Source organism: Eptatretus burgeri, chromosome 3, assembly GCF_056783735.1.
Source record: "Eptatretus burgeri isolate ZD-2024b chromosome 3, Ebu_testis_v1, whole genome shotgun sequence".
Classification (NCBI taxonomy): domain Eukaryota; kingdom Metazoa; phylum Chordata; class Myxini; order Myxiniformes; family Myxinidae; genus Eptatretus; species Eptatretus burgeri.
In genome coordinates, this window is record NC_140963.1 from 30906622 (window position 1) to 30931005 (window position 24384).

At 42.7% G+C, this 24384-nt stretch overlaps 1 long non-coding RNA gene across 1 annotated transcript; it reads left to right on the forward strand.

Moving 5' to 3' along the window:
• Positions 1–8495: 8495 nt before the first annotated feature.
• On the forward strand, positions 8496–23185 carry LOC147029629 (uncharacterized). Its single transcript, XR_015055974.1, has 3 exons — positions 8496–11137; positions 17096–17630; positions 22151–23185. It is a non-coding gene; the product is annotated as an uncharacterized LOC147029629 (long non-coding RNA).
• The last annotated feature ends 1199 nt before the right edge of the window (positions 23186–24384 follow it).

Genomic DNA, 24384 nt, shown 5'->3' on the forward strand with positions numbered 1-24384 from the left:
ATATATATATATATATATATATATATATATATATATATATATATATATATATATATATATATATATATATATATATACATACACACATACATACACACATACACGACCTTGAATTTGTCAAGCCTCTCCCATAGCATAGGGGAAGGCTTATTTCTACTATTGGCACCCCCAATTTTTAATGCTACCCACAGAGTTTTAGACCCCGAAGAGTACAAAGCCGGCATTTAGAAAATTATTATTATTTTCTTCCTGTACTCTCAACATACCAAATTTCTGAGCTGTATCTGTACTCAGCTGGGACTATCAGAATTAAATTTTGCAGCAATAGTGGTTGTGGTTGTCATGGTGACTGCTAATGTGAATAGAAAGTATGTGGGGTTGGCTTAATTATTTTGGACTTGACCTAATTTGTAAGTTCATGACTAAATTTTAGTGATTTTAACATTTTTCACCATAACTTGACTTAAGTTTGGCTGATCAGAACAAAATTACCCCCTCTCGATAGCGTCGGGCAAGGCACGTTTAACCCTAATTTACATCATACCCCTCTGGGTTAAAGGTCAATGTTTTGCACCCCTTGGAATACTAAAGCACCATTTTTTTTTTCCTCATTTTTATTTATTTATTTTTTTCTTCCAATGTCTGAGCTGTCTCATAGCTGGCTGGGACTTTCTGAATGAAATTCTGCATCGATGATGCAAATAAAAAGTATGCTGGGTTGACATTTTTTGACCTCGACACAATTATAAGATCCTGATGCAATTATTGACATTTTAACATTTTTCATCACAACTCGGCTGAGGTTTGTCTGTCAGAATGAAATTGTCCTCTCGGCAATCACAAGGTGCATATTTATGCTTAATTTACACAATAGCCTTCCAGGTTGAAGGTCAAGGTCAAATGGTGGTCTGAATAAAATAACACCTTTTTTGTCGTTCAATCTCAAGGACCGCTTTGTCTTCCAAGATGTTCTTACATTGTAATAGAAGACCTGCACTGAAGTTGTGCATGTGACATTTGATTCGTGTACTGACTCTTTTTTTGGATTCTGACCCAATGAACAACAAAAAAAAAAACACCTTTTTGATCACAACTTGAATAATTGTCTTCTGATTTTCATGATGTTGAATTTTTTTTGGATAGACTGTAGATGGGGATGCATTTTCTTCATTTGCACTCTATCACTAAATGTTGAAGGTCAAGATCAAATGGCGGTCCGAACAAAATATGCCATTATTGGGTCGTGGGTGATGGCAGATATCGTGTTGGTAGTATTATTTACTAGTTGTTATTTGGCTAATGGGGTGAGCAGGAGAATGATTATTTGAATTGTTACTCATGCCTTTTTCCTATTAAGCCAAGCGATGGATTTTAACCTCCGCCACCGAAGGTGAAGGAAGTTGTGTTTTCATGCCTTTCTGTCTGTTTGTTAATTGCCAGAATCCTTCGGATTTCGGCAATTATGTTGGTCGGTTGTGTGCGTCTGTCTGTTTGTTTGTGTGTTGTTTTCCCTGTAGCAGCCACACCGTTTCAGCGATCATGACCAAACTGGGTACAGACGGCGGCCATCGTCCAACTTAGACACTTGTCCTTTTTGGTGAATGTAGGTCAAAGGTCAAGATCAAGGTCACCGAAAAACCGAAATTCTTAATTTCGCAATAACGTCCGCTAAAATGGTCATATCGACTTCAAACCAAATCCAAAATGTGCATCTTCCAATTCTGCATCCAACCATATGTCTCATTGGGGGTGTCACACCAACACCCTTAGTGGTCAGGGGTCGAATGTCAGGTGTCAGGTCAAAACTTTCAAATTGCGATTAAAACGCCATTTCGAGTCCGATTGACTTCCAAGTTATGATCATGACCAAACTAAGTGCTATAACTCATTAAACAGTAGCACTATCGACTTGTAAGAACCAAATTGATTTCCAGGTTTTTGTTTTTTCAGAGATCATGGAGACATGACAAAGTTGTTCCGGCAATTCCTTGCTCAACGAGCAATTTCATTTGTGTGTTTGTGTGCAGTATATCTCAAAATGTTGATGGATTCGGATGAAATTTTGTGGACAGGTTTGGTGTGGGACAAGGATGAACTGCTTAGATTTTGGTGAAGATCCAGATCTGGATCCGCCAACCAGAATTTAAGTGATTCTTCACCATTGAGAGTTAAGGCCAAAAATGATATCGTACTGTATCACATGATATTTCAAAAATGTATTGGACCTGATATGTTCTCGTGGATCAGGCATTACAGGGCGGAGGTATGTGCTATACTGAGTGCCCTTCTCGTTTCTTTTTTCTTAAAAAAAAAATATATATATATATATTTGTTTTTTTTTTTGTTCCATCAACCATTTTCACTCAAACTGATATTTCACATTTGCACATTCAGATCATTTCTCAAATGTCACTTCTTTCCATTCTCTGGAGGCTTTAGTTAAGCCTTACAAGCTTGCTTGTCCTTGGTTTAAAGCTTCACCAGTCCTCCATTGAAATCCATGTCAGCAGTGTCTGTGATGCGCTGCACACGTTTTTTTTCCCCTCTCGATTGTTGCCTGATGAAAGTGGTGCAAAGATTCCCCTTTTGTTATTGGTCGAAGCAGCTTTTTATTTTGCTTTATTTTTTTGGAGTTTGTATTCTTCTCTTTTGAAGTGACTCCACAAATGGTTTGTTGATTGGAAATTAAAGAGATTTGGCCCAGCATTAAGGCAGGTATCTTTCAGTGAGAGTGGTTGATGCATGAAATGGTCTCCCTCGAAAGGTCATGGCTGCAGAAAGAATAGATAGGTTTAAATTTGAATTGGATAGGTACCCAGAAGCATTGGCGGTTGAAAAGTACATGTATATTGGCAGGACTTGGAGGTAGTTTGCATGTGGATGAGTGATTGTATCTGGTGTTCGTGTCGAGTTTGGATGATGAACTAAATGGCCTTTTCCTGCACCAATGAACTTCTTGTTATTCCTTGTTGGAGCTTAGCATCCTAGAAAGGGTACTAATTTTGGTATGACTGGGATAATTGGGCCTATTTTGGTGTCTTACCACATGGACAACCATTTGTGGAAGTTCTTAACTTGGCATGTGGACACAGACTGAGACCGGGAGGGGGAGGGGGGACGACACGACACGACACACACACACATACACACACGATTGTTTTTGAATCGGGGAAGTGAGATATATGGAATCCTAGCCGCAGTTCCTGTCATTGTTTCAACGCTTTCTGACCTCGGACTTGTGCCAGGACGTAACCTCAGTCTGATGCAGCTTATTGAATACAAATTTGTTTATGCACAAATTGTACCATTGTGTAGGTTAACTGCCCATCAACAAGTTGCGAGTTGCATGTCTACTTTCTATCTACAGTGCTTTCAGAAAGTATTCACACCCTTTGACTTTTGTTGCTTTTTTTTGTTTTTTTTTTGTTTCAGCCTGAATTTAAATGGATTAAATTTTTAATTTTTATTGTCACCGATCTACACAAAATACCCCATGTAATGACCAAATGTAAGCATATTTTTAGAATTTTTTTTTTTTTACAAATTAATTAAAAATGAAAATCTGAAATGTCATGTCAATAAGTATCCAACCCCCTGGGTGAATACTTTATAGCCTTTGGTGGCGATGAGAGCTTTGAGTCTTCTTGGGCATGTCTGTATCAGCTTTGCACATTTGGATTTGGGGATTTTCTCCCATCGTTTCTTGCAAATTTGCTCAAGCTCTGTCGAGTTTGATGGGGAGTGTTTGTGAACAGCAATCTTCAAATCTTTCCACAGATTCTCAATGGGATTCAAGTTTGATCTTTGGCTGAGCCACTTGAGAACTTTCATGTTCTTGTTCTGAAGCCATTCCAGTGTTGCTTTAACTGTATGCTTTCGGTCATTGTCATGTGACGTAAATCTTCACCACAGTCTAAGGTCTTTTGCACTCTGAAGAAGGTCCTCTTCAAGGATTTGCTTGTATTTGGCTCCATTCATTGTTCCCTCTATCCTTACAAGTCTCCCTGTCCCTGCCACTGAAAAGCATCCCCGTAGCACTATGTGGCCACCACCATGATTATGATTCACGGTGGCGATGGTGTTCGATGGATGATGAGCTGTGCTGCTGTTCCACCAGAAAGAGCGCTTTGCATTCAGGCCAATTAGTCCAATTTTCATCTCATCAGACCACAGAATCTTTTGCCTCATGCTGTTGGGGTCTCACATGCCTCTTTTTTTGCAAACTGCAAGCATGCTGTCAGGTGCCTTTTTCTCAGGAGTGGCTTCTGTCTGGCCACTCTCCCATACATCCTTACTTTGTGAAGTGCTGCAGAGATTGTTGTCCTTCCGGTAGGTTCTCCCATCTCTGCTGAGGAACTCTGTAGTTCTGTCAAAGTGGTTGTTGGGTTCTTGGTCACCTCCTTGACCAAGGTCCTTCTTGCCCAGTTGCTCAGTTTGTTTGGATGGCCAGCTCTAGAAGTCTGGGTAGTTCCATGTTCTTTCCATTTCCTAATGCTGAAGCTCACTGTATTCTTGAACTTTCAACACACTAGAAATTGTTTCATACCCTTCCCCAGACCTATTCCTCCTCACAATTCTATCTCGGAGTTCAACAGACAGTTCCTTAGACTTCATCATAGTTTCTGCTCTGACTTGCACTGTCAACTGTCACCTTGTATAGAAAGATGTTTTTAAGCATGTCCAATCAATTGAATTGGCTACAGGAGGACTCCAAGTTGGAGAGACATCTCAAGAATGATCAAAGGAAATTGGATGCACCTGAGCTCAATTTGGAGTGTCAAAGCAAAGGGGTTGAATACTTATTGACACAAGACATTTCAGCTTTTCATTTCTAATTGTTTTGGAAAAAATTCTCAAATCCTGTTTTCACTTTGTTATTGTGGGGTATTTTGTGTAGATCGGTGGCAATTTTAATATAATCCATTTTAAATTCAGGCTGTAACACAACGGAATGTGATGAAAGTCGAGGGGTGTGAATACTTTCTGAAGGCACTGTATAATGGTCCACAAACATTTAGATATACAGTATATCGTCGTGGACCCAGCATCACAACAGAACCATGATGGAGGGCTGTCTCGGGTTCCTCTCAAGACTCGCCAGGAATGGCATGCCGTCGCACACCAATAACTTTGTTGCGGTGGGTCGCTAATCGACCGCAAATGCCATTAACTTGACCACGTTACTTTAGGTCCTCCATCTAACAACCGTTTACCTAAGCACACGTGACCTTATCGGGGAAATCTCGCCCTCGGTACGTACTTGGGTTATTTTGATTACCTACGAGATCAGATGCAGCCGAGCGGAGCTGCCAAGTACGTACCGGCTATGGAAACAGATTCTTGGGGAATAACCTCCCGGTTAAGCTCAGGTGTGGGCCATGTCGGACCAATGGAGGAGAAGACAAATACGAGCTGCGAACATTCCTAAAAACATTTATTTAAACCAGGATGTGAGGAAAGTTATGGCGCTTATTGCGAATGTTCATCAGGGAAAGAAAGGAATTTGTGGGGTGTGGCAAAAGGCATACAATATTGCAAAAGAAGACAGTGCAGGGTTATCCTGAAAGTTCTTATACAGTCTTAACTTATGACACACACACACGAGGATTAATGACCTCTCGATACCTTGTGTGGCCGGTAGACCTGTGCACCTGGACGTTTACGAAAGGGAAGGAGGGAGAAATGCTCAGGGTGCTTGGGGTGTGTGTTTGAGAAGTTTAAGAGGAAGACTGTGAGGTGCAGGTCACTTTGGTTCGCTCTTGGGTTTTGCTCTGAAAAGAACAGTTGGTCAGGTTTGCCCACGTTGATTGCTCTTTTGCATCCACAGTAGATGAGAGATAGATGGTAGAGAAAAGATCCTATCGTGTCAGTGTTGTAACCTAATGAGTGGCGTTTAAATAGAGCAGTCCCGGCTCCTAGTAGCAATTTGTGACCCCATACCTGGTCACGCTGACTCGATGCTTGTCGTTGCACCATCTGTCTCCCCAGCACGTCCGATGTCTGGCGATAATTGCTCCTGCGATGCTCTCGACGATCTGCTCCTGCGATGGTCTCTCCCCAGATGGTCTCTCTTGAATGAGCAGCATACGTTCTTTTTTATAAGCCCTGGGCGACGGAGGATCCAACCCTTGGATCAAAAGGAGCTCTAATGAAATTGAGCTCTCATTTTGGTCAATAGCTGTTGTAGCCAGGCCCCAGAGGTGAAAAAATGGCTCTGTCACCTCCAAACAGAGCCACGCACAACAGCTTCTGATCTTTCCATGGGGCCGTGGTTTTTGAAGGCGCTCTCTGGACCCAAACGTGTGCTGTCCTTCATTAGAATGTACGATTTTAGGGAAATCCCTGTGCCACCCGTAGGTCTTTAAACAAGCTCTCGCGCATGTTTGCGCTTAGAGATGTTCCTCAAAATAACCCGACCTACCTGCGTGCCCTTCGAGTCTGTGTAAGTGTTCGATGAGGATGTGGCAGTTGAGGCGGTTGTCGAGTAGCAGGAGCGCATTGTGTCGCTTGTCGTGAAGTACCAGCCAGTACGTTGTGGCGTTGTGGGGAAAGAGGTGGAAATTCCTTTTCATGAGATTGTGAATAATTGTCACGTTCGTAATGGAAAATGTAAGCGTGGGTTGTTGCGGATATTTTTAGTAGTCGTAGAAAGTGGTTGTGGTGAGTGGAATGAAGGTCTGCTCGGCGAAATGGTGGTTGAGAATTGGCGAGCAGTTTTGAACGGAAAATTGGCCGCAAATGCACAGTAGGCGCTCGCGGCGCACTTGCTTGGTTCCTTTTGGTTGGTGTTCTTGCTTGCGTGTTTCATGCGAGAGAAAGGCGTGTCGCGAAGGAGTGGAAGAACTGCTGGGGTTGAAGATTAAAGAGGTGTAAGAAATCTGAAGGAGTCCCACGCAATGCATCTTTCCCCTTTTACCCACGAGACATACGGAAAGGACGAACGAATACTGTTGAAATAACTGCCTTGGGATCGCTGTATGTTGTGTGCCATTGCCTTGGAAGCATGCGGTTTTAGAGCCGCAACAATACACAATACGTAAGGAATAAGGATGCTGCGTCTCGATCCTGTGAGCCTGAATTTGATTGCTTCAGTGTTTCATACAGCATTCTTGTCACCACTATTCCTGAGTTGATGTGGATAGCACTGCTGGGAAAAATGTAGGGAAATTCTGTAGCCAATATTTAATCCCTCGATGCATGCTGACAGCTGGATTTAGTGGAATGCTGATGTAACTTATTCGTGCTTTCATTCCAGGCAGTTGTGGAAAGAGCCATGCATGCTCCCCTTGATATATGGCCAGAAAATGGGCTTAAATGATCTCGAGCACAGACTGCAGAAAAATGGGTGTCCCTTAAATCGGTACACATTTTTATTTGTTGAATCGAGTAAGCATCCACAACCTCTGCAGTCGAAACTTGTATGGACGTCCTCTCTTTCTCAATAACTTTCTGGTTTTTATTTTATTTTAAACTTTTTTTTTTAGGGTTTTTTTTTTTTTTTTGTCTGGGACTTCTGTGAAAGAGCTGTTCATGAATTCCTTGATTCAACATGCCCCAACAAGTGGATTGGTCATGGTGGACTGATTACTTGGCTGCCAAGATCCCTGGATTGAGTCTGCTTTAATTATTAAAAATTAATTTTTATTTATTTGTGTTCATCAAGGACAAAGTGTATGCCATTGGCACACAGTCCTTGGATGAGCTTTGAGATGGCATCACTAATGCTGTTCAAGCCATACATATCTCTTGCCATCTGTGTAAGAGTCGTGCACAATTTTTGTTCAGGGTCTGCAGGCATGTAACGAAGGAGAAGCTGACAATGTCGAATACGAAACATAACTTCAAACGTTAATCTAACTGTTCCATATTCAACTTCAAATGTGTGTGTCCTTGTGTTATTTGATGAAATAAAAATAAATATTATGGGTACCCATTTGGAAGGAAGCCGTGTACACCTCGGTTTTAAACGACTGTGATTGAGAAACGGTATTATGCATCGATGCCCGATTCCACCCACCATTTTTCACACGGTTAGGGACGCATTCCCTTTGCATCTTGTGGCTTCTGTTTGGTCTTTTCAGCTCACGCCTTTTGCTGACGTCTTTCCCTCGGAGTTCCACGCCGACGTCACCCGAGACACCGTTGCTCGTGAAACATCAACATGTTGAGCTGTCTTTTTCACTGAAGCTCCTGCCAGACGCGCCCAAACAATCGCCCCTCTTTCAAAGTCGCTGATGTCTCCTCTTGCAGCCACGCTAACCATAATTACAGGCAATCAGGCTTGTGCAGCATTTTTTTATACATGACCCGAAGCATGCTGGAATGTTATTTGCTGAATTTGCACACCTGTGTGGAAGCCGTTGTTTTCAATATTTGACTGCTTGGTATCCCTCATTTACCCAGGTGTTTCCATATATATCTAAATATATAATTATTATTTTCAAAGGTTTATTTTGAAGGCATGGATGGTCCAAGGTCACATGTCATTGTGTTAACAATAAAACCCTCGATCATACAACCTGGATGATATCACTGTGGTCAAAACTTGTCATTCGGAACGTCGCTTCATCAATTGTGTTTTGAACATTTTAGACTTGCAATAATACTTGAGAATGTATTTTGGTTTTTCCTACTGATTTTTGCATGTCTTCTTGGAGTGTGCGCAATAATGCAGACTCCCGAGTGTGTGGACCTTTCTCGTGTTAAGGTTGCGAGCTGAAGTTAATAACTCGACAAACTGTTTACTGTTCCCCATTGCATGGCCACAGATAACCCTCCCTGTGAGTTGCGAATCAGTCCTGCATGTTGTCACGATGGAAAGCAAATGTGTTTCTGGAGTGGAACTGCTTTCTTCCTTTCGATAAAATTTGAGGGGAATCTCTGTGCACAGTCACTTCCTGACATTCTGTTTATTCCTTTTAAGTACCTCCCTTTCCAGTCCACCACTGTGATAAATGACATGCTGACTAGTTTGATTGTCCTGGAATACAACTCTGTCATACGTCTACAAAACCTCGACAAGTCTCTTCGATTTGTTAGGGTCTTGTGAAAATTTTGTTTCTTTTTAGTACGTCGTTTGAAATGTTAACCTGCGTAACCTTATCTTGGCGTACATGATGGCCAAGAGGTATGCACACTTGCCTCAACGCTGTCTTGCCTGGGTTTATCTCAGCCCAGCTATAAACTGTCATCCTGGTGTTTCACAGGTGGGGTGATTCCTCAATGTGTGTGCCGCCCCTTGGATGGACGTTGAACTGGATTCCCATCTGCCCGCATTCGTTGGTGGACATTACAGATCCCATGTCGTCCTTCGTGAAGAGTAGGCGAGCTATCGCCAGCACTTTGGCTAAATCCCAAATTCCTTCCCCAACTAGCAGAAGGCATGACATCGCCGGTGCAGCCATACCCTCAGTGATCTTGATCCGACCTCGCAGCCTTGTGCTGCTTACGGATGAAGAAGAGTATTGATTCGCAACCTCTGGCATGCTTAAACCTCGAAGGGTCTGCAAGACCATTTGTTGGTCTCCAAACTTTTAAAATTTTGTTTGATAGATATATTTTAAATTTTGACCTGCACATGAAAAATTGTAGGTTAATTGAATATTCCCCCCAGCCATTTTTATTAAAAAAAATTTTCTAACATGATCTCTATCCTTTTAAAAAAAAAACTGTTTGATGCACTTTTTGGAAATTCAGTTCACCTGCCTGATAAAGTACGTTTGTTCTGATTTTCCTCCTTCCTTTTGAAATGCTAACTTGCGAGGCAGTGGGGTAAAACTACAAAACTTTGATGGCAGGTCTGTGCACGCATTGCATCTTGTACACATTTTATTCGTTTGTTACCCCTGGGACAAACAACTTTCGCATTGCTCCTAATGTATCGCTTTTGTGTTCCATGGTGAGAGGTGTCGCACGTTTTGTTCAAATGCAACGCCGCAGCAAAACGTTTCTACACTAAAAATGGTGGCAGCATTATGCTCAAATCGGTTGCGTAAATTATCAACCAGTTTGTTTTTATTTTTAGTCGTGCTTTGTAAATACATTATTGAAAAAAAATTATTATTATTATTATTCGTCCATGTGCATCACAAGGCTGTGAGTAGCATCATTGGCTGAGGAAGTGGCTGTGCCGCTGATGCAATGCCCTCTTCAGGCTTGTTTGGCAGAGATCTTTGTTCATGGTGCCGGTGATAGCTTGCCTACTCTTTGCAAAGGACACCATGGGATCTTTAACGTCCATCAGTGCACGCCGGCTGTTGGGATTCCCGTTTAACGTCTATCCGAGGGATGATACACACATTGATCCGAGGGATTAACCACCCTGCCTGTAAAACGCTCGGATGACAGTCTATCGCTGGTCCGTGATTCGAATCTGGGCTCGACAGCTTAATGGCGAGTGTGCGTACATCGAGGCCATCTTGTCAGCCTTATTTGAAAGAAATGTTATGCTTGGATTTTTGTGTCTCCTTAAGCAGACTCTCTCTGGGTGTAGTAGGTTGTCGGTCCGAGTCATTCCAAAGACTTTGCTTGACATTCAGTATTAAACAGGATCAAGCATGGAAAAATAGCCATAGGTTGGCAACCATTGTGTGTTTTTGTATTTTTTGGCTGAAAGGCCTCCTCCTGCACTGAAGTTCCTTGTAAGGGAACTTGTATTATTATAACGTTGATAAACAAGTATTGATTTTGCTCTTATTTTTTTATTTAATTTTTTTTTTGGGGGGGGGGATCTTTTGTCCATTTCTTTGTCGTCCACATGGCGATTGCAGCCTCAACCCATCAAGATGACTCCTGAGACTTTTTAATTGTAAGTCTTCATGGTTTGTGCATCGCAGGCTGTGGCTTTGGTGTATTCATTCATGCTACCGCCCCCCTCCTCCCCAACCACCCCCAGACCAGCCTGGGTGCCATTGCATCATGGTTGAAGTGTGGTAATTGTTTTCTGTGGGCCTTGTGTGCTAACAGAAGCTGCATCTACCAAGGTGTGGTGTGTATGAAAATAGAGTGGCCCTTTATAAATTTTATTTTATTTTTGGTGCAATGTTCTCATTGACCTTACCATGTCACTTGAATGAGGGTTTGACAGTTCCTGACGTTTGCTTCCACCAATCCTGGGGCTTCCGTTTCCTTACCGACGGTAGGCTGTCTCTTGGTGTTAAAGAAATCGTAACTTGTGGCGGTGTTTACATGCGGGGTTATTCTGCCATGCGTTTGTCTGAAACTGGCAAATGACTTCCTTCCTCGAGGAAACTGGCAAATGACTTCCTTTTTGTCAACTGAAAATGCTTTGCTCTAACTTTGATGTGGGAGAAACTTTTTCTTACCCACTGTCTTGAAGACGACAACAATTTTGCAAATTTAATCAACGATGGCATTAATAAACATGTTTTGTTTCCCTTGTCTTGTGGGTAAAATGCCAGATTTTGGGGCAAATTAATGATAACTCACCCCCCCCCCTCCCTGCCTCCAAAACTTTCCCTCAAATGCTCCCTCTCCTCCCTTTTCATCTGTCCCCCATCCTCATTTCTCTCTTCATTTGACTTTCAAAACACGCACTCGCACACCTACACCTGAAATGAGTAGGACATGGTGAGTACTGGTTTTTATCTCGGTCTAAAAGTCGCACAACATGGGATGATATACTCGAGTGTTTGCCTGATGTTGGCTTCATGGTTTGGGTGGTGGGCTTGGGATCTGAGGATCCTGAGTTCAAATCCCACCCGGCTGTTGAATTAATACCAGGTGGGGTTAACTTGGCCTGTCATCCTTCCGAGGTCAGCAAAATGAGTGCCAGCTTGCTGATATCCTGCGTCGGAGTGGCGACCCGTCCAGGATTGTGTCCAGTAGCCAAGGAGACTGCATAGGCAGCACCAACACTCTGCACAGTGTATGGTCCTGTTGGATGGATGGATACGATTGTCACACAACATAATCTGACATTGACACGAGCCCTGCATCTTGAGGACCCGTGAATATACCGTGATTGTTAAATATAGCATCTGCCAATGCAGTTAAAGTATGTTGCAACTCTTGGTATGTTGTAAAATTTAATGCAGCCATTATAAGTCACATTTTTGTGAAAACATGTCTGGCTTTCATCAGAGTGTACTGCTGTTCAGAGTTTGAGATATCCTTTGTGTATGTACCAGTGTAGACTGCTATTCTCTGAGTTGTAGATATGCTTGACTTGTACTCAAGTAGAATGCTGTTCTCTGAGCTGAAGATGTGCTTGCAGCTTACCTAAGTGAACTGCTATTCTCAAAGCCTCATGAATCGTTGCATTTCTATCGTGGAAAAGAAAAGAAAAGAAAAAAAAATGACAATTTTTGAATCTTCAAATCGTTTTGCTGGGTAAATTCTTCAGATTCTCATCACTTCAAACGTGTTTTTTTATCCAATAAACATATACGTGCCGCAAGTTGAGACTTGAAAATGTTGCTAAACAAACGAGTTTTGTTTCGAACTATGGGGACTGCTTGATATTCATCATTTGAGGCCTGACCACGTGTAAAAAGTTTAACTCTGAAATGTGTCCAGTTTCATACGCCAAGGTCAGAGTCGGTCATGTCCAGGCAAAAATGCCTTTTTTTATTTTTAATTTTTTTTTTATCCCCAATATCCACTAGACAGTGCTGCTGTATTTTCCCCAATTTAAAAATGGATTTTGGGCTCGGAATTCTGGAGAATCGTGGACCTCCTTGAGTTTGACTGACTGGCAAATCAATTTTGAAGGCTTGCCGTGGTGCATCCTCCGTTCAGCAAAACTGTGAAAGTGATTGCAATCAAAAAATATTATGATTCACTGTAAATTTCTATAAATTTGAGCTTCAATGTTTCCGTCATTATCCGAAATAAATCTTCCAAAATTGGCAGTCCGTTAGTGTGCAGACAATAGTACTTGAGGGGAAAAAAATTCCCCGCAGTACGAGATGCGACGGCAGGGTTTAAAAATGTTTGAGCTTATTGGGTTCACGTTCTTAGCCAGGCGAAGCAATTCGGTATCTTTGGCTTGGAAGCCTGTGTCGTGTGATCTGAAGAAATATGCCTCACCAATCGGCATTTATTTATTATTGGACATTGAACGAGCATTAAAAAGGGATCTCATAAATCATATTTTATGGGCAAACTCATTCAATTTACTGTCAGACTCGTTTAACTTCATGAAAGCCAACCGTTCTTTCAGTATTCAGTTACACTGTGGTATCGCTGAACCGATATAAAGATCAAACGTGGTGAACTGGAGAGTTTGTAGAACACCTTACCTGCTTGCATTGTTCAAGTGTATAATTCAATTGAAATAATTTTTTTTTTTTGGAGGTTGCATGACCAGGGAGAAAAAAAAAGCCTCTATCTAGAAGTGAGGAGATGCTGACTTTTTCACCATTAGCAAATTACCACAATACCACTTGTACCAAGTTTCAGCTTTAATCAGTCCTCAGATTTACTTCCAACAATTAAAAAAAATTTAATCTCCCAACTGCTCCAGATGAGGAAACTCATTTCAAAATGGAGAAACAGTTTTGCAACTACACAAATTGGCAGCAGAAGAATCTTGTGATCTCACTATGACGAATCTTGTGAACTCGGAATATTGTGGAATCCCTCATCGCAATTGATATGCAAACCTTCCTTTTCTCCAACAACCTCATCTCAAGTCACTAATTTGGTTTCAGACCAGGTCACTCCATTTTGAACATGGTGCTTCCACTTACCCAACAATGGATGCAAACTCTCGATGTCAGGCACGAGTTCAGGGCCATCTCTCTGGATATATATTGGGCTTTGATAGTCTAGCATCCTCTCCAAACTCTCTTCCTCTGGCATCCAAGGTAAATTCCACACATAGCTTCCTGACTTGCACTACTCTCGAAGCCAACATGTGGCACTCAACAGCATTCTTTCATCTCCTCTCCCTGTCGAGGCTGAAGTGCCCCAAGGCAGTGTTCTGGGACCAGCCCGATTCCTGATATTCATCAATGATCTCTCTGACTCTTTGGAAAATCCTCTTTATCTATTTACTGATGATTCCACCCTGTGCTGTTTTCCTCATCCTTCAGACAGTCAGGTTGCTGCAGCCTCTTCCCTCTCTTCAGACCTTTAAAAAAAAAAAATCACAAGATAGTCCAAGGCTTGGAATATGTTTGTCAATCCTGACAAATCTCACACTCTCTATCTCTCTCCCAAAGGACTGTCTGGCACACCATCCCCCCCCACCCCATATACTTTCTTAACAATCCTCTTGAGGAGGTTCAGTCATTCAAACTCCTGGGTCTGACTATCAGATAGGATCTTTCTTCGGCAAGCCAATTTCAAAGTTGTCCTCCAAAGACAGCCACCAATTGGGCATCCTCCATCATACAAAGTCCTTCCTTAGTACTCCTAAACTGTTATCCACCTGCAAGGCCTTAATCTGCAGCTTGGAGTACTGCTGTCTCCCCTGGGTTGGCTCCCCTTCCTCACACCTTGCTCATCTTGATGCTGTGTAAACCAAGGCCTTTCAGATCATTCAAATCTGCTGTGCTGAGGCTGAGTCTGAGCTTATCACTTCACTATCAGACAGGTAGGTGGTCTGTCTTCTTCCGCCTCCTTTCTAGTATTGCACCCTGTGCTCTTTCCCTGCTTTGTGCCACTCCTCCCCCTTCACCCCCCCCCCAGGTTTCTGCAAGGCTCACGTGGTCCACCATCAAGCCGCATCTGCTAAAACCACCTAAATTGCATCTGGCTGCAATGTAGTTGGCACTGAAATTTCATGAACATAATAGCTGTGCAGATCATTCCAGTTTTGATCTTTGACATCAACTTACTGTTGCTTTTAATACTTTAAAAAAAAAATGGTTTGGGTCCAGTTCTTGGTTTGTTTCTTTAAAAGGAATCTAACATTCCTTGTTGCAAAATTTGTGATGTATCACTTCCTGGAGAGATCTCACTGATGGAGTCCTGTGCTCCCCTCTGGGCTGGTGCTCCTGCCTCTCACCTTTCTTGGCTTCTGCTGTGGAAACCAAGGCATTTAGGATCATTGATATCGCTCGTGATGAGGCTTAGTCTTTGGGCCTCTCACTCTCTCACCACAGGCAGGTCGGTGGTCTTTGTCTTCGACCGTCTCCTCTCTGGTCTCACCCCCCCCCCCCCGCTCTCTCTCTGCGATATGTCCCCACCATATTTCTGCAGGGTGCTCAAGGTCCACCATCAAACCCCTCCTGGTAAAACTACCAAAATCAGGAATCACTGCTCACCTTCACTCTTTCATTCCTCTTTTTCCCACCTTTGGAATAAACTCCCACACTCTCTTCATTCTTATTCTTCCCTCCTGGCCTTTAAAACAGCCATTCACCATCATCACCTATCATCCCCCATCCAAATCCTCGATCTTTTCTACCACCCCAAACCCACCTCCTTCAAATTCCCTGCTTTCCTTCCTGAAAGTCCCTGTAGTGTTCATCTTGTATACCCCGTGTTTCCCACCCCATCCCTCTCCCTTCCACAGATCTAATGTCTGTTCCCCACTGTTTTGTCGTTCCCTCTCCCACCCCTCTTGTCTCATGCCCCCCTTGCTGTGCGTTGTGCGTTTGCTCTCATATGAGCCTCGACAATGTGTACAAAAAAAGAAAAGGATGACAGTTCTTTTCTCATCCGAGAATGTACAGCCCATCACTTCGCCCTCTCTGCCTGCATGCATCAGTCTGTCAACAATTGTCCTATAGTATTGGGATACCACTAATCAAGCAATCACGGTACCCCCACACAATCGGCATCACAGCATACACGCACATGTGCAGTCGGGCAGTACACAAACGTACACGCAGCACATACACGCATGATGAGCTTGTTTCCTGGCATGGCCCCTGCCTAATATGTACCCTAGGCAGTTTGATCAAAAGGGGGGTGAGGTGGGGGGCGAGAACTTTTTTCTTTTGATCTTCCTGTTCGTGTGTTGTGTATTATTCGGAATTCAGCATCTAAAAAGGCTGTGATGTACATCCCATTGTCACTCCCCCTCCTCGCTCCGAGTTGTATAGCTCCGACCGTATCTACCCACTGCCTAATTCCCCCCCCCTCCCCATTATCAAGAACCTTTATTTTTATTTCTATTTATTTATTTAAGCAATTGCAAAAAGATTGGTATTCCTGTCAGGGAAGCGACAGGTATTGCATTGTAGTGTAGAGTATTATCTCGATTTACGAACCTCCGATTTACTAACTTTTAATCTTACGAACTAAATTTTTTTTTTATTATTATTATTATTTTTTTTTTTACAACTTCAGTCGACTAAGTTTTCAACTACGAATTCAAAACATGACCTCGTAATCTTTTAGATGAAATTTTTTTTTATCGTGTAATTTGAAATAAACACGAATCTCGCGACTAAACGGCACAGCGGCGCTCACATCCAGTATGGTGATTATGACGTCAGAGCATCGCTTACCTCATTCTCGCCTACGCAGCTAAGTCATTACGTATGTGCTGAAGTGCAGAGTTAAAGTGCATTTTATTTCCTCAAAAGTTCTCGTGCATTACAGCACGGTACTACACTGTAACCGTCCACAACTACGGCTCATAAAAAGAAGGTGAGCACTCAGTGATACGAGTGGAAAGAAAGATGGCAAAGTGGTGTCGTTGGAAGTAAACTGGAAATTCTAAGATTTGTTGGTTCCTGCCTTGTGAAGATAACAGTGATTGCAAAACTCAACATCAAAGCAAAGATCATGGTACATGCTCAATGTGACACCTTGCAGAGATCGTGCAGAGAAATTCACCAAGACATTGACGCTCTCCAAATGGAAAATATGGAGCGCTTGCTGAGTGTTTGCATTGAAAGTCAAACTCTTCAACGATTTTTTTTTTTTTTTTAATGAGCTTTCAATTTAAGAACTGCTTTTCAACAACGCATGTTGCTGGTAAAACGAGATATTATTGTGTATTAGATTTGTTAGTGTAGTTAGGTCCCGACCTTTTGTCTGGTGGGAAGACGAGGGAGTGCGTTGCGATGGGCTATGAGTTAGGTTATTAAATCATTTTTCCCTTTTATTTTATTCCCTCCTCTTATTTTCTGAGGTAAATTTGCCTCGCTTGCTACCCTCGTCCCACTTCCCACAGCATACCACCGTCTACCCGGAGTCTCATTTTCTGAGGCAAAATCCCGACTCGCACGTTCGGCTGGACAAACGCTTTAAGCTGCACCACCATCCATCTGCCCAAGGCCAGACATGCGCGACGTGTCACGTACGTTTTGCACCCAGGTTGGCGGGCTATACCGGCGTCTGGCCGAAACCCATCCCAGGAAGGTGGACCGCATGAAGGGTCTGAGCCAGTCAGAATGCCTGGCTCGGACGATGACTGCGGTTTTGGCATGGCTCCTCCTCGAGCTCCGGACTCTATCAAGACTGAGGGGTCCTCCGTGAATTGAGGGAATTGAAAGAGGAGTGAAGTACGTGTTCCTGCTACTTGTCTCCCACCACACGACGTCGACCAAGCATCCTTCCTATTGCTCCACCCTCGCCCTCTGGACTCCGCCATTCTCCACTCAAGCTCCTCCTACAGACACGATCTTGACACGTGCGGCTGTGGCCTGAACTACGCAACCATTGTCGAGTACCACACCACGGAGCATCCCTTCCCCTGAAACACTCAGGTACCGAAAAACTACAACCTCAACCCCCTCCCTCCCTGGCTGCAAGAGTCCTTTTCATTGGGGTTTCTTTCTGTGTGTGTGTGTCTGTCTGAGTGTGCTGGCGCCCATCTGATGAGTAAGCCTGGAGAACATCTTTTGTTGTTGTTACTGTGAATAATCTCGCGTCAAGTCTGCACTGTCTGCTTTGTAAGTTGCTTGTATAATTACAGCACCCCATATCTCTCATATTTCCCTGCGTTACATACCCAATAAACCTTTGTTATGCCACATGCTTTTCCTCGCTTATTGTAAATAAATAATTGTTGTAGAAATGTTCCCAGCTCGCCTTTGTCTTTTCCCTCATTGGTCCAGCATGGTTCGGATCCAGGTTTAGCCGGGTCTTTATTCTCAATGGTCCGTTCCTTCTTGCCGGTACGTCCTTGGCAGTGTCGCTCGGCTGCATCCGATCCGGAAAGGTGATCTGATCCGGTTTGGACAAGGCGTACTGACAGCGTGGTACCCTGGTGGTTAAACCGCGTGGTTAATTAGGTAACCCGATTCCATAGGCGGGAGGACCCTAGGTCACGCGGTTGAGTTAGTGGCGTCCACGGTCGGTTAAGCAACCCGCCGCGTCACGGAATTATCCGTGAGCGACGGCCTACAATTCTGGGGAGTCTGGTGGGAATTGACGTAGCTTCCCCTACCTCGTGGTCTTCTCACCCAACCCCGCCGGCCCGCAACACTATTCAGCGTGGCCGAGGTACGCACTCCCCCGAGTGCTGTTCCGTTTTGAATAGTTTTCGGCTGCCCAAACACTTTCCACCTGAAACGAACACACAAACAAACAAATAAATAAAAACTTCACAAAACCCCAAACAATATTATTTATTAATTGGTTTTATTATCCTGATTCTACCACGATTGGATGTTTGCTGTTTAGTAATCCGATTGAATCATGAACTCTTTCATCACTTCTGTTTGTTTCGGGTTTTATTGAGTTTTTCATCAGATAATGAAAACAGCATCTCAAGATGCAACAAATCTCATTGTTTTGGCGAGAGCGGGTTAGGGGTGGCCAGGGGAAGGGGGTGGGGGGGGTGAGATTTATTTTATTATTATTATTATGATGATGCACTGGGATTGGAGTGTCATTATTTAATTATCCTTCAAAGCAGCCCTTCATTCACACTGGTACAATCCAAATTTGGTAGCTGCTGTCACTCCATGAGGATATGAAATGGTGTCTGTATGTTGTACTTTCTTTTTCATGGTTTTCCCTGATTTTCTGTGTTCTTCTGTTGATGACTGAAAATTCCAATGATATTGTAAAGGTTTGGCATGAAGAGCAGAGAGTGTATGGATAAATCCCCTGGAGTTTGGGTGGGAGGTTTGGGGAGGGGTGGCCTGATTTCTCAATTTTACAACTGACTATGGCGAGAAAAGTGATGTCACAAAGATAAGATGGTTGCTGCCGGTACTCGGATTGCCATGGGAAGTTACCCAACATCCTGCAAGCTCATCTGCTGTTGGCTCATGCATTTGTCTGCATGTCCTTGTGTGTAATTTGTTTCAGCTTATCCATCACTGGTCTTTGCTTCGAGAAAAAACAAAACAAAAATTTGTGTCTGTTTTTTTGACTTCAACTTCGATTGCGCACACATCTGTAAATGACTGCATTGCTGCACCAACATACATGCTTCTAAAACATCAAGACTGTCATTCACAACTGAATCGGATCAATTGTCAGGTGTTTTGGCCTTTAAAATATTTTTTTTTCATTATTCATAAGAAAAAAAGAGAAAAGTTTTATTTACATTTTTTTTTCATTTACTTCTTTTTCTTTATTTTTTTTTATTCATTTACGGATTCTTTCTGACGGTTCTGTGATGACTCCCCCCCTCTCTTGTGTCCTGGCTTCGATGTCCATCGGAACTCGATTTCAACTTTCTACATCACCCGTAAGGTACCAATCTTTAATATGAGTGAATCAGTAGTTAGAATGAGATGTGTATATGTATATATATATATATATATATATATATATATATATATATATATATGTATGTATGTGTATGTATGTGTATGTATGTGTATGTATGTATATGTATGTATATGTATGTATATGTATGTATATGTATGTATATGTATGTATATGTATGTATATGTATGTATATATATGTATATATATGTATATATATGTATATATATGTATGTATATGTATGTATGTATGTATATGTATGTATGTATATGTATGTGTATGTGTGTGTATGTATGTGTATGTATATGTATGTATGTATGTATGTATATATATATGTATATGTATATATATATATATATATATATATATATATATATATATATATATATATATATATATATATATATATATATATATACTATGTATAATACAACGATAAAAGACCAACACTATCATTATATATCGGTTAAGTTAAGAGTCCTCAAAATGTTCAATGAAATCCAACCAGATTTATCACTCCTTGTAAAGGAAACACCAGGAATCATCATCCAATACATTTTTATTCCCAAATCTCAGATTACAAGGATGTAGCATCGTATCTGCCTGTTCATTTTTTTTTTTTTTTTTTGGTGGGGTAGGAGGAGAATGCCTTATTAAATCTTACCAGTTGAGTGTTTTCTTTGCAATATTGCAATTGTGTGGGAATATTTTGACAGCCTTCTGCAAAAACCAGTGACTATTTCCAGTTTTGGAATTTGAAGTCTAACCTGTGGAGCTGCCAACTCGGCGACTACGAGGAACCGTCGAAGCCACAGATGTAGTTGAAAGTGGAATTTGAAAACAGTTTTACCGGCGCAGACAGTTTGGAGGACGAATTGAGCAAAAGTCCATTGAAGTCTATGGATAGTCCCAAGTGGGACAGACACTCGTCTCCCGATGGAGGGCAGTCTTCGTCGGGGTGCATTCAGTGATAAAGTTGATTTTCAGTTTGATGCGATGGGTCCATGGGGGCTGAAAGTCCTGATAACATTATTGTATTTGCAGTGAAAACTGTGATGAGTGGGTCCTGAATTAATGAAAAATGTTCCATTAGTTTTTTGTTCAGTGAACGGACCCTTAAACCCTTTTATCCCCAAAAGGGATCTAAAGTAAAGTGTTTAAAGAGTCGACATGTATAAGGGCCTGAGTACACAAGTGGCCACATGCCTCGAATCATTCAAGTTGTGATGAAAGCAAATTTGGTGGAGTTGTACTTTTGGCCATTCCTTTTCATTTTAGCTACAGAGCCATGATGAAATATCATTTTGAAGGCTGGAAGTACTTCGTTCACCTTTTAACCTTCACTGTCAATACCAACTTGAGAAATAGGCTAACAATGACCAAACAAAGCAAAGAAGCCCATGGAAACTATATATTTTCAGAAAGGGCAAGGACGAGAGAATATGAAAATAGCAGCGGAAATTTTTTTGGGGACACGTGACCTTATTAGATATTCAAAATGGCTTCCATTGACTAGGAACAATCCAAATATGTTCCATTGGACCCCCCCACCCCCATAAACAGGTCTTTCTTGACTAAATATCAATAAATGGACTGAAATCACGGAGACACATCCCCTGAGCCAAATTGTAGCTTCGTATTGCCAATCGTAATGAAATTGGGTCACAAATGTTAAAAGATTCCGAAGGCAGTTGTTTTTGGAAAAATTTGGTGCGTCAGTCTCTCCAGTCCTCCGATCACCCAAATCAAAAATTATATAGTTGTACATCACATTATCCTAACATTCTAGATTCCCTTAAAAAAAAATGGTTATCCAGCATCATAAATATTATGATTTGAATATTCAAAATGGTGGAAATGTCATGATAAAGTTTGGATTATGAATTTAATGACCAAAGTGACAACACCTTGCTTGTAAGTTTCACCACCCAGCCTCAGGCGACCTTGCACAGGAGAGACTCTGACGACGTGATTTTGTAGCCTAGCTGGAGGAACAATAGCATACTCGACTGGCAAGTTGGCTTCTGTCTTCTGGTGAGCAGAGTCCCTAAACGGTCACATCACGCTTTTCCCTCGCACATTCTTCAGCCACGTGGCTGCTCAACGAAATGGCGGTGGCATGAAATGACCACTTTGCTACGGTAGATTATTTGGATTATTATCTCTGGTAATACCGTCTTGAAAAATAATGTTCTCCTGACTGGAAAACCATCTTGTGCAGGTTAGGTGGACAGACTATGGCTTCCTCCTCGTAGTGCTCACATACACGATTGGCAAAGTCTGTGGATATGTGTATCGCGGTTGTACGATTAACGACTTGCCCAGTTTGTGCTGGTTTTCAACCAGACTCCTTTCTGCTTTTCATTTGCAGTTTCAAGCAATTGTGTATTGCAAGATGTGCTTCTCTGTCACCATTGTTGCTCGGTGTTTGAATGGGATGACCTATGTTTTCCACTGTTGTCGATTAATAGCTGATGTGTTGCATATTTACCTCTGCCACCGAAGGTGGGTGGTGGTTATGTTTTCACGTCTGTCTGTCTGTCTGTCTTTGTTTGTGAACAGGTTATCTCAAAGTTACGGACGGGTTCAGATGAAACCTGGTGGACAAGTTGGTGAGGTGACGAGACGAACAAGCCAATTAAATTTTATCTCAGGTCTGAATCCATATCCGGCCTGACACGGATACAAAACGTAAACCAATCAGCTTGGCGGAGGTACGCCCTCTACTGAGTGGCCTTCTCGTCTGCATTGTTTCTCCCACCTTTTATATTTGTCTAGTCCTCAATATTTGGCCCTTCCCAGATAATTTTGACCAGTGTTATTGAGTTACTTGGCACTGATTCCTTCTGCCAATCTTTGGAGAAGGAACCACAGAAATTCTCCTGTTTCTGCATCATATTCTTTCAGACTATCTTTGCTGCTTTGTCCAGGACCACAGCATCTGAGTCCCTATTGTCACAAACGTGCATCGAAGCTTCCCCGATATCTTTGTCATGGGCCAAAAGCACTTCCCTTCCTTGAGGAACTCTTTGAAATTTGGGAACAATTCTAACAGTTTTACTTTGAGCCTGGTTGAGTTTGCTTTTGATGATTTTGAATCGGAACTCATCTGTTGGACTGTAGCATCAAGCATTTTGGGTAAATCAGACAGTTTAAACACTGGGGATTGTATTTGTTATGACTGCTCGTTGATGTATGCCACCAACTCTGCCAAGGCCACGGCCTCAGCATATACTGTTGTGGGCCGGGGTTCGGTGGCGATAAACGACCACTCGGTGGAGCAGTCGAGCCGTCTCCCACCGAACACCCGGAATTAATAGGTCGTCACCCCGGATAACTCCGCAGTCAACGGGCCACTTAAAGGACCATGATCGCCAATTCTCTGATGGCATGGGGTAGGGTCAATAGCCACATTTCAATATACCTCAGTACCCACGTCGTCAAATTACCGGGGAAATCACACCCTCGGCCGACTCTGTCCAAACCGAGTCGCAGGTACCGACTCGGATCCGGTGTAACCGAGCGGAGTTACCAGAGCCGCGCCGGTCCCAATGACAACTTACGGCACCAACGGCCTTACTAATTCTCAATACGCACCGTGCTGGGTCAATGGGAGAAAACACTGATAACAAACTGGAACATTTAACACGGGGGGGGGGGGGAGGAGAGGGTTGTCGAGGCGTCTCGGAGGCCCACCCCCGAAGAGGCTCCGTAGTAGCTTTTGGCACACTTGCCTCCCATTGGCTGGAGCGTGCGTGCGATGCTCGCCCTTCGCTCATTGGTTGGAGGAAATGTTCCTTGCCCTTCCTCGAGGCAGAGCCTCGATCTGAGGCGATGGAGGCTCCGCCCATGCCTTCAGCCAAAAATACGTGGGCAATGGTGACCGGGTTGAGTGAGGGACGACGACGACGCCGTTGTTGTTGGAGTAGATGTATAAAATAACTAGCAGCGCACACACAAAATTCCCATTAGACATTGGGGATGGATTCTAACTATATATACACATACTTATCGAAATAACTAAGCTTAGGGACTGCTGTCTGTTTGTGTGCAAAAGCTGCCTGATCCGTAACAATGCTTCACTGGAAGAGGAAGAACCACCATGCACCTTGCTGTCAGCATGACGCGCTTGGTTGTGTTCATCAACCAGACAATTTATCACACTGTGTATCTCGTGTACACACCTGACAATGCGAACTTTGCCCTGAGCTTGGAATCGCGGAGTTTTGTTTGCCATTCTTTGACATGGGCATCAATGTTGTATGTCCTTGCTTTACACATGAGACCTCGATCATAAAAGAAGCACTTTGGTTGCTGATAATTTACTTTGGTGGAAATATCAAGGCTGTGTCTTGTTTTCTTTGGGCTGGGTTCATATAATGTATGTTTGGAGAGATGGCTTTCTTTCTTTTTTTTTTTTGCCTTTTGAAGCTTGTCTCGATTTTTCGGTAACGAGTTTTATGGTAAACAGCAATGCCATCGCCATAGTCTATCCTGCTGAGGCCGATTCCCATCGGGGCGAGGCCACGCTTCTCAATTTAAAAAAAAAAAATTTTCCAAGTTGTTTGCAATTGACATGGAGCCAGACGTCCGAGTCTAAGCTTTCTCTGGACATAACAGGGACCTTTGTCTTTTTGGTCTTCTTGGCACAGAAAACTGTGCTCATTCTATTTGTTGCACGGGAAGTAGCTGACTGGTTATGGCACTTAGGTTTTGCAAGTTGGGCATAAATTTGATGTGATTGTAACTACAACAATGACCCCAACCACCGATACCACCACCACGAAGCACTAATG